The 7,286-nt window shown below is 35.1% G+C and overlaps 1 pseudogene; it reads right to left on the bottom strand.

Annotated features, from left to right (window-relative positions):
- Positions 1–3,244: 3,244 nt before the first annotated feature.
- On the bottom strand, positions 3,245–3,451 carry LOC111626766 (annotated as a pseudogene).
- Positions 3,452–7,286: the final 3,835 nt, after the last annotated feature.

The following is a 7,286-nucleotide window of genomic DNA, read 5'->3' as shown; positions in this document are numbered from 1 at the left end:
TGTCTCTGGAGCTGTCAGGAAATAGGGGGCCATTTTTGTCTATGTTATCTAAAACATTATTAAAATCTCCCATGATGATAAGTTTTCTGTTGGTGTTTAGATAGTTTCTCAGGTTGTTAAAGAACTCTTTTCTCTCAGTCACATATGGTGGGGCATATATGTTGATAATGCGTATAAGTTGTTTGCAAATTTCAGCATCAACAGTAATAATTCTACCTTTGCTATCAGTTTTGAAATCATTGATTTTTGTGTCTTTTTTGATTAGTAAGAGCACCCCAGTACTTTTCCTGCATGCGAAAGATGCGTAGATGTTATAGTTTACAAAAGCTTTCCTCATCTGTCTGAGTTCGTCAAAGTCATCAATGTTGGTGTCTTGATTTGCTAGGATATCTATGTGGTTGGTAATAATAAGGTTTAGTATTTCTATCTGTTTTTGTATACCTTTAAATCCAGTGATGTTGATGGATCTAATATTAAACTTTTTATTATTATTCATTGTTAGTGTGCTTATTTTCTGTTTATTCTCTTTGACTTTTTAGGCTCTTTTGGTGTTTTTGCCTTTTTCATTATGCCATATTTAGCTTTAATCTTTTCTAATTCTTCTTGTTTTTCTTGGCCTGTCATTGTACTGTCAAGTTCTATGGCCTTAACGTAGTCCTCATATGGTATTATAGTTTTGTCTCTTTCATCATCTGAGGCTTCATCAATTTCTATAATATTCTTTTTGTTCTCTTTTCCTTCTTTTGTGTTTTGTTTCTCTTTTTTTTCTATTATTCCCTGTTCTATTTCTTTTTCTTTTGTAACGATTTCTTGCTTGTTTATTGGGTTATTAGTATTGTTTTCCCCACCCTCATTGATCTGTTTTTCTATTGTTTTATTTGTACTCTCTCTTTCCTCGTCTTTTTCAGATTCGATTCCTGTTTCTTTTCCTTTGCTTTCTATTTCTGTTACTTTGAGTCTTTCTAAGCTCTTTTCCCTTTTTTTCTCGCTATTTTTATTTCTTGGCCCTTTCTCATATAACTCTTTTAGTGTGATATCTGGACATTTTTCGTTTTTATTGTGTTCTTTTTTACAGTTATAACAGGCGGGGCAATCTCTGATTAAATGTAGGGTACTATTACATCTATAGCATTGTTTTATATTGCACTCTTTTATTTCGTGATCAAGAGCCCCGCATCTACGACATTGTTTTTTCATCCCTTGGTAGAACACCTGAATATTTCTGCCCAGAATTTCGACAAAATTGGGAATGATTTTTTTTGTCACTAGGACTACACGGTATGTTCCCGTTTTTATTTTAGTTCCTGGGTGTGTATTGACGAGTATATTTACTACTTTGCCAAATTTACTAAACACATTACGTATTATGTTGCAGTCAGCCTCTTCTGGTACGCGTTTAAGACTAACATATATTAATTCGCTTTCTAGACTTTCTATAGTACAGAGTTCTTCTCCTACCTTTATGGTGTAACCCATTACTCTCTCCTTGTCCTGTACAGTTTCAAGTCCTATTTCCACAATACCTTTGGGATGAAAACAAATCTGTTTTATCTTTTCCTCTCCGATGATATTCCCTATGGCACTGACAATGTCTTTCAGTTCAGGTCTCTGCATGAGGGTGATTCTCACCGAACGAATTGCTGAGTATTTCTTCTTCACATCTTCCTCATCTTCTTTTTCACCTTTGTTGGCCGTTCTTGGGGTGTTTGCTGGTCCTTTATCCACTTCCTCATCTACTTCCACAGTTCGAGATGACACATCAGGTAATGGGGTATGGTTGCCCAGCCCGTCGTCGGAGGCCATGGCCACATCCCCTTGTTGTAGTCTTGTGAGTGATACACAGGGGTTGCAGTTAATGCTGCTGTCCACTACATCCATTGTGCATGCGTATAGCAAGACTTGCTATTGGAGTTTCCTTTGGGGCAATAAACACACAGGTAAACCACACTCAACCACAGGGTATCCGAGCAGATGAACAATGATGAACACTAAGAACACTAGGCACAGACAGTCACAATGCGACAAGGCGTAACGCTGGCTAAGATCGATGGTGGGGGGTCGAGAAGGGGGGGAAAAAGAGTTGTAGGAGTATGAATGTTGGTGTGCAGGGTAGCCTGCCACCAGGGAACGAAGAGGGATAAGACGAGCGCCGGGGGGGCCGTGAATGGCGTCCCACCCAGGGGGGGAAAGGATAGATGGAAGTGTTGTTAGTTCAGCGAATACACGATGTATTCCAACCGTGCAGGCCAAACCACCAACAGAAGAAGAAGGGTGTTAGAAAAGGAGAAAGGCAATATGGGTACTTACCAGGGTAACGAAACACCAAAAATACACAGGAAAAACCACGCATTCGATCTTAGCCATAAGGCCGAGAAGCGATAAAAAACACATCAAAGGTGCCGACGGGCCAAGTCTGGAAACGTACAATACACGTGTGGTGTGTCCAGGTGACGTCGATCGGCAAATATCCGTTAATACACACGAAAGAACGTCAGGAAACGATAGCAGACGATGCTAAAGGCTACAGGAAATGTCAGGTATTGCATGGGTGTTGCCTGACAACGGCATAAAACTCCTGTTCATCACCATTCATCACAGAAGGAAAATATGCCGTAGTCCGTAACAGCGTTGCGTTGTGCACATACTGATAGCATTTCGATGCTAATCAGTTTTTCGCTTGCTGCATACGTTGGAAATTTATGTATTTAACGTACAATAATCGCCGATTTCATATTAAATTATTTTTGATGCAAACATTTGCAAACAATTTGATTTTATCCGTTATTTTAAAAAATTTTCGCGCTCATTTATTACTTCAATATAAAGAGTTAGGCTTACCTTTCCTGTTCTTCCTGGTGTTTCTACGTGCAGGCCATGCATGTAGTCCACAGTAGTCACACACTGAAAAAAACAGCAAATATTATTTTCCTAGATTCTATTAGAATCGCCGAATAGCGATTTCTACCAAATGCACGTGAGGCTATTTCTTGCACCGCTCCTCTTCATCGTAGCGTGCCAGATGTAAGCGGCGATGGCAGTTTTTTGCTTTCCACATTTTTTCTTACCTTTATCTTCTAGAATTCGCCCGATTTTCTTTTTCCTGCTCTGCCATGCTTGGATATGGTCTTCCTATATGCGTAATCGCTTCTCTGGCATCCTCCGTGAAGGAAATCCAACTGGAAAAAAAAAAATTTTGTTTTGTGAAAATTTTTTTTTTTATATCTTTTATTAATATTTTCCCCCAAGGGAGTGGGCTATCTCAGGCAATAAGTGCCAGGCCTGAGCAACCCGTGGCGGGGAGGGAGCAATCCCCTGTCCCGCTTAGTTCCAAAAATCAGTTTAATATCGAAGGTCTCCGATGGAAACCGTATCAGATATCAAGCTGATAAGAACAGATACTGTGTTTTCAAAGTTTGCGTCTACGTAGTGCGACGCCCCAATTAAATGAGGTTGTGCATACGAAGGAACCACCCACCCGTAGGACACCCCTACCAGAACATCCACCACACAGCAGGCAATGATGGGTTAAAAACAGGGTGCCCTCGGATTATTATTGAATAATACAGTCAATTAATGGATGCAGAATGGCTTGCAAAACTATTTTTTTACTGATTTATGTTCTCACTTAAATGAGTTAAATTAAATATCAAACTATAGTGTGTTAATAAAACGATGATTGTAATGTTTGACTTAATCAAAGCGCTCGAAGTCAAATTACAAGTTTTTAATCGCAACATTCTTTCAAATTCATATAAACATTTTTCGAATACAAAAAAATTATTTTTCTGACATTGAAAGTCATGAAAATCCAAATCAAGAGAAACTAACAAAAGAATTATCAGCGATAATTCAATTCCTGATCCAGGAATTATCTGCAAGATTTACGCAGGTAATTTGAAGAAACTTCAAAATTTAATTTATATCCCGAAAAAATACCGTTTGATAAATTTAAAACTCTTTGACCGGTTAAACTTGCATGACATAGAAATTCAAGTAATTGATTTCCAGTCAAACTCCATATGGAACCAAAGATTTGGAAGTAATTGAAATTAATCGATTATTGGGTATAATAAATATAAGTGCCGAAGATTAAATTTTAACCGCATAGAATGCAATTCCTGAAACATTCGATTGCTTAAAAACATTAGCAGAAGCAATTTTATCAATATTTTCATCGACGTGGACATGTATGTCGCTATTTTCTAAAATAAATTTAGAAATAGGATGACAGACGAATCCAGCTCTGCATGTGTACTTTTAAAAATAAAGTATAATCCAGATATAAAATCCTTATTATCTAATATGCAGCAACAAAAATCACATTAAATGTTTTACAAAATATACATAAACATTTGTTTTTTAAATTACTCTTAATACATGGTGTGATTTTAAAAATTACATCTGTTACAATGTTAATAAAATTGGTTAATAAAAATTTTTTTTCTTTGTTTATTGAATTATTATAATTTTTTTTCTCGAGAGTGAAAGAAAAAGAAAAAACAAAATAAAAAGACGAAAAAAAGAAATACAAGTATCAGAATTTGCCACACAATTTTAGTGTGGCACGTTTTTTCGTATTTAGATTTAATTAGGCACATATCAAATAATACTCATAATCTTTGCTTTCAAAATTCAAAAAGATTTGCAAAAAATGTTGATTAAATACATAGACTTTATTCTATAACTATTTGAGCTCTATTGTTTTTATTTATTGATCTATTCTATGTCATTTTCTGGATGTAGTATATGTATTTTGTTTATTTTGTGTTTCTTTTATGTATTTTATTTAATTTGGAATATTATTATTGGAAAAGACATTATTTTTAATATTAAATAATTTCTGAAAAATTATTTATCTGATGAGTAAACCATTTATTACAATAGAAGACAGACTGGTTGTGGCAAAGATGAGGAAGACACAAAATTAAAATTTGGTGTGGCGTCATCTGTTATAAGGTAGTTTTCAAAAATAACTTTTATATTATTAATTATTATAAAAAGATGACTTAATTTCGAGAGCAGAAATTATTATTATTTTTAACTGTAGGTACCAACAACGAGTAAATATACAGGGAATTATTTCTGTTTTTTTTTTTTTTACTTTCTCAGGTTAAAAATTCCGGAGGATCAAATTTAACGCAGTTTCAAACTTTCTTGTGTTATATACGTACATAATAAGCCAGGAAAGTAAAACGTTTGGTTGCAGAGAGAAAGAGTTGACTTCTTCAGAAACCTGTCTACAATTTTTAATCGAGGAAGGAAAAGTTACATATAATTTATTTTATAACATGTTCGTTAATTTACCAACATTTGTTTACTCACTGCATTCTAATAGCTATTACATTTTCCCAGTTCTTATATATATCAAAGAGAAAGTATGACAAAAAATGATCCCCAAGATTTTTACATTTTTGGACTCGGGACTTTAGGGGTTTTTTCTTTGTTTGAATATTAGTGTGGGGGATACGATTTTGTTCACCCTGTTTGAAGCTTCAAAACTCCCGTGCTTTTTCTCGAAAATTTTTGAAATTTTGCAGGGAGGTTTGTTTATTAGGGGAGTGGAAACTATTAAATTTTGGTGATTAAAGGTCGAAGGGTGGGAAGTAATGAGGGTCGGACTGAATGCCGATTTTACTTATCACTTAGTTTTTTTATGAAACCCTTCCCTACCCTTAAAATTAAGCTTTTTGTCATTTTATAATAGTTAAAAATATAATAATTGTTTTAAATAAAATATGATAACAGATGGCGCCGGGAAAGTTAAGTAACTCTTTGATGAATTCTTTTTTAAATTACAGCTAACACTGAATGAGGACGGTTCCACAATCGTCACTGTTTGAATATTGTGTGGTACATGACATGTTTACTTTATGTGGCATTTTTATTGCTCTAAAAGACATGTTTGTTTATTTTTGCTCTGTGATATGCTATAATTTGGTTATAAATGTTTTCTCGGTTAATGTTACCGTAGGTATCGAAGATGGCGACCGTCTACATTAACCGTTTTCGCCAATTTGCAAAACTATGAACGCGTAGTTAACTAAATAAATGTCCGCGAATTCGGTAATTACAAAATATCAATTGTTTAAAATCGGGCATTATTACTTAAAATAAATTATGTCAAACTATAAATTCACTTACGTTCAATTTAAATGTCTCTCTTTTTTCCTACGTTTGGTTATAATCGAAGTCCACTGCGTCATACTATTTGACGTTCTTTTTTCACTCCGATTCTTATCAGTTTTCTCAGATGTCTTGTTTTTGTTCCACCGCATTTTCTTTGTTCTTACTTTTATTAACAGGAGCAGCAGACAGTCTCGGGCTCTTTTCATAATGGTAATCTTCCGGATCCGACATATATCTTACTTAAATGTTGCACAAAAATGTAGAAACGTTCACCTGGTTTTTTTGAGGGCTAATTATGGTATTTTTTATACATAAAGGAGTACATATACGAATCTGATAGGTCTTCTGTGTAATGTTTCGATAGGTTTTCTGTTTTTCAAGTATCCCCATAATCTTTCTATGTTTTTTGTATTAACCCCTGTTCTTCGGTTTACGAAATTCCCCGAATGATTAACTGTCTTATGGGTAATTTTTATGCCTTCCAAGTCGACTATATGGCTGTATCCTTCCATTCGTCTGTCAAAACTGTGCTCCCTGAATTTACAAATTTAGAGACGATTCAATTAAGCGTAATTTCCGACCTATCGTTCACTTGACATATAAAGCAGCTTTTATCTTCTCTGCATATTCCGCCTACTACTCACTTATTGTTTTTAAGTTTAGGGCCTTTTTCGTATTTGCCCTTACAGATAACGGTCTCGTCTATTTCGACTGTTTTACTCGGAACTCGAATTTTAAATGATAGGATATTGTGCAAAGCGACTAGCATCACGAATCGGACATGGTTCGACCAGTCGACATCAGCCTTATTAGAAATTCCGGCATCATTAGCTGATGTAATTGTTGAGCATTCCAATGCTAGAAAATGCCATATAAACGACAATATGCTACTCCAGGGAATTTTACCAAATTTACCTTTAAAAGTACCATCAAATGCTGAACTGTTGTTCCAGCATTTTTGACATCTCATTGCACAGGATTTTCTGTCATTACGATAAACTACTTTGCAAGGTTTTGAACATTTCGAGCATACATCGACATGCTATAATCATAGTTTTACTGCAAATATGAACCCTTTATCGATTCTGGTATCCAAACCCAATTCAGAATACTCATATTCGAGAAGAGGGAAAAAATCGTGGGAGGTGCATCCTAGCCAA

The sequence above is a fragment of the Centruroides sculpturatus genome, unplaced genomic scaffold (assembly GCF_000671375.1).
Source record: "Centruroides sculpturatus isolate CEXI.00-Female unplaced genomic scaffold, Cexi_2.0 scaffold506, whole genome shotgun sequence".
NCBI lineage: Eukaryota > Metazoa > Arthropoda > Arachnida > Scorpiones > Buthidae > Centruroides > Centruroides sculpturatus.
The sequence above is the reverse complement of the archived record's forward strand: the minus strand, read 5'-3'. Positions and strand labels throughout refer to the sequence as shown.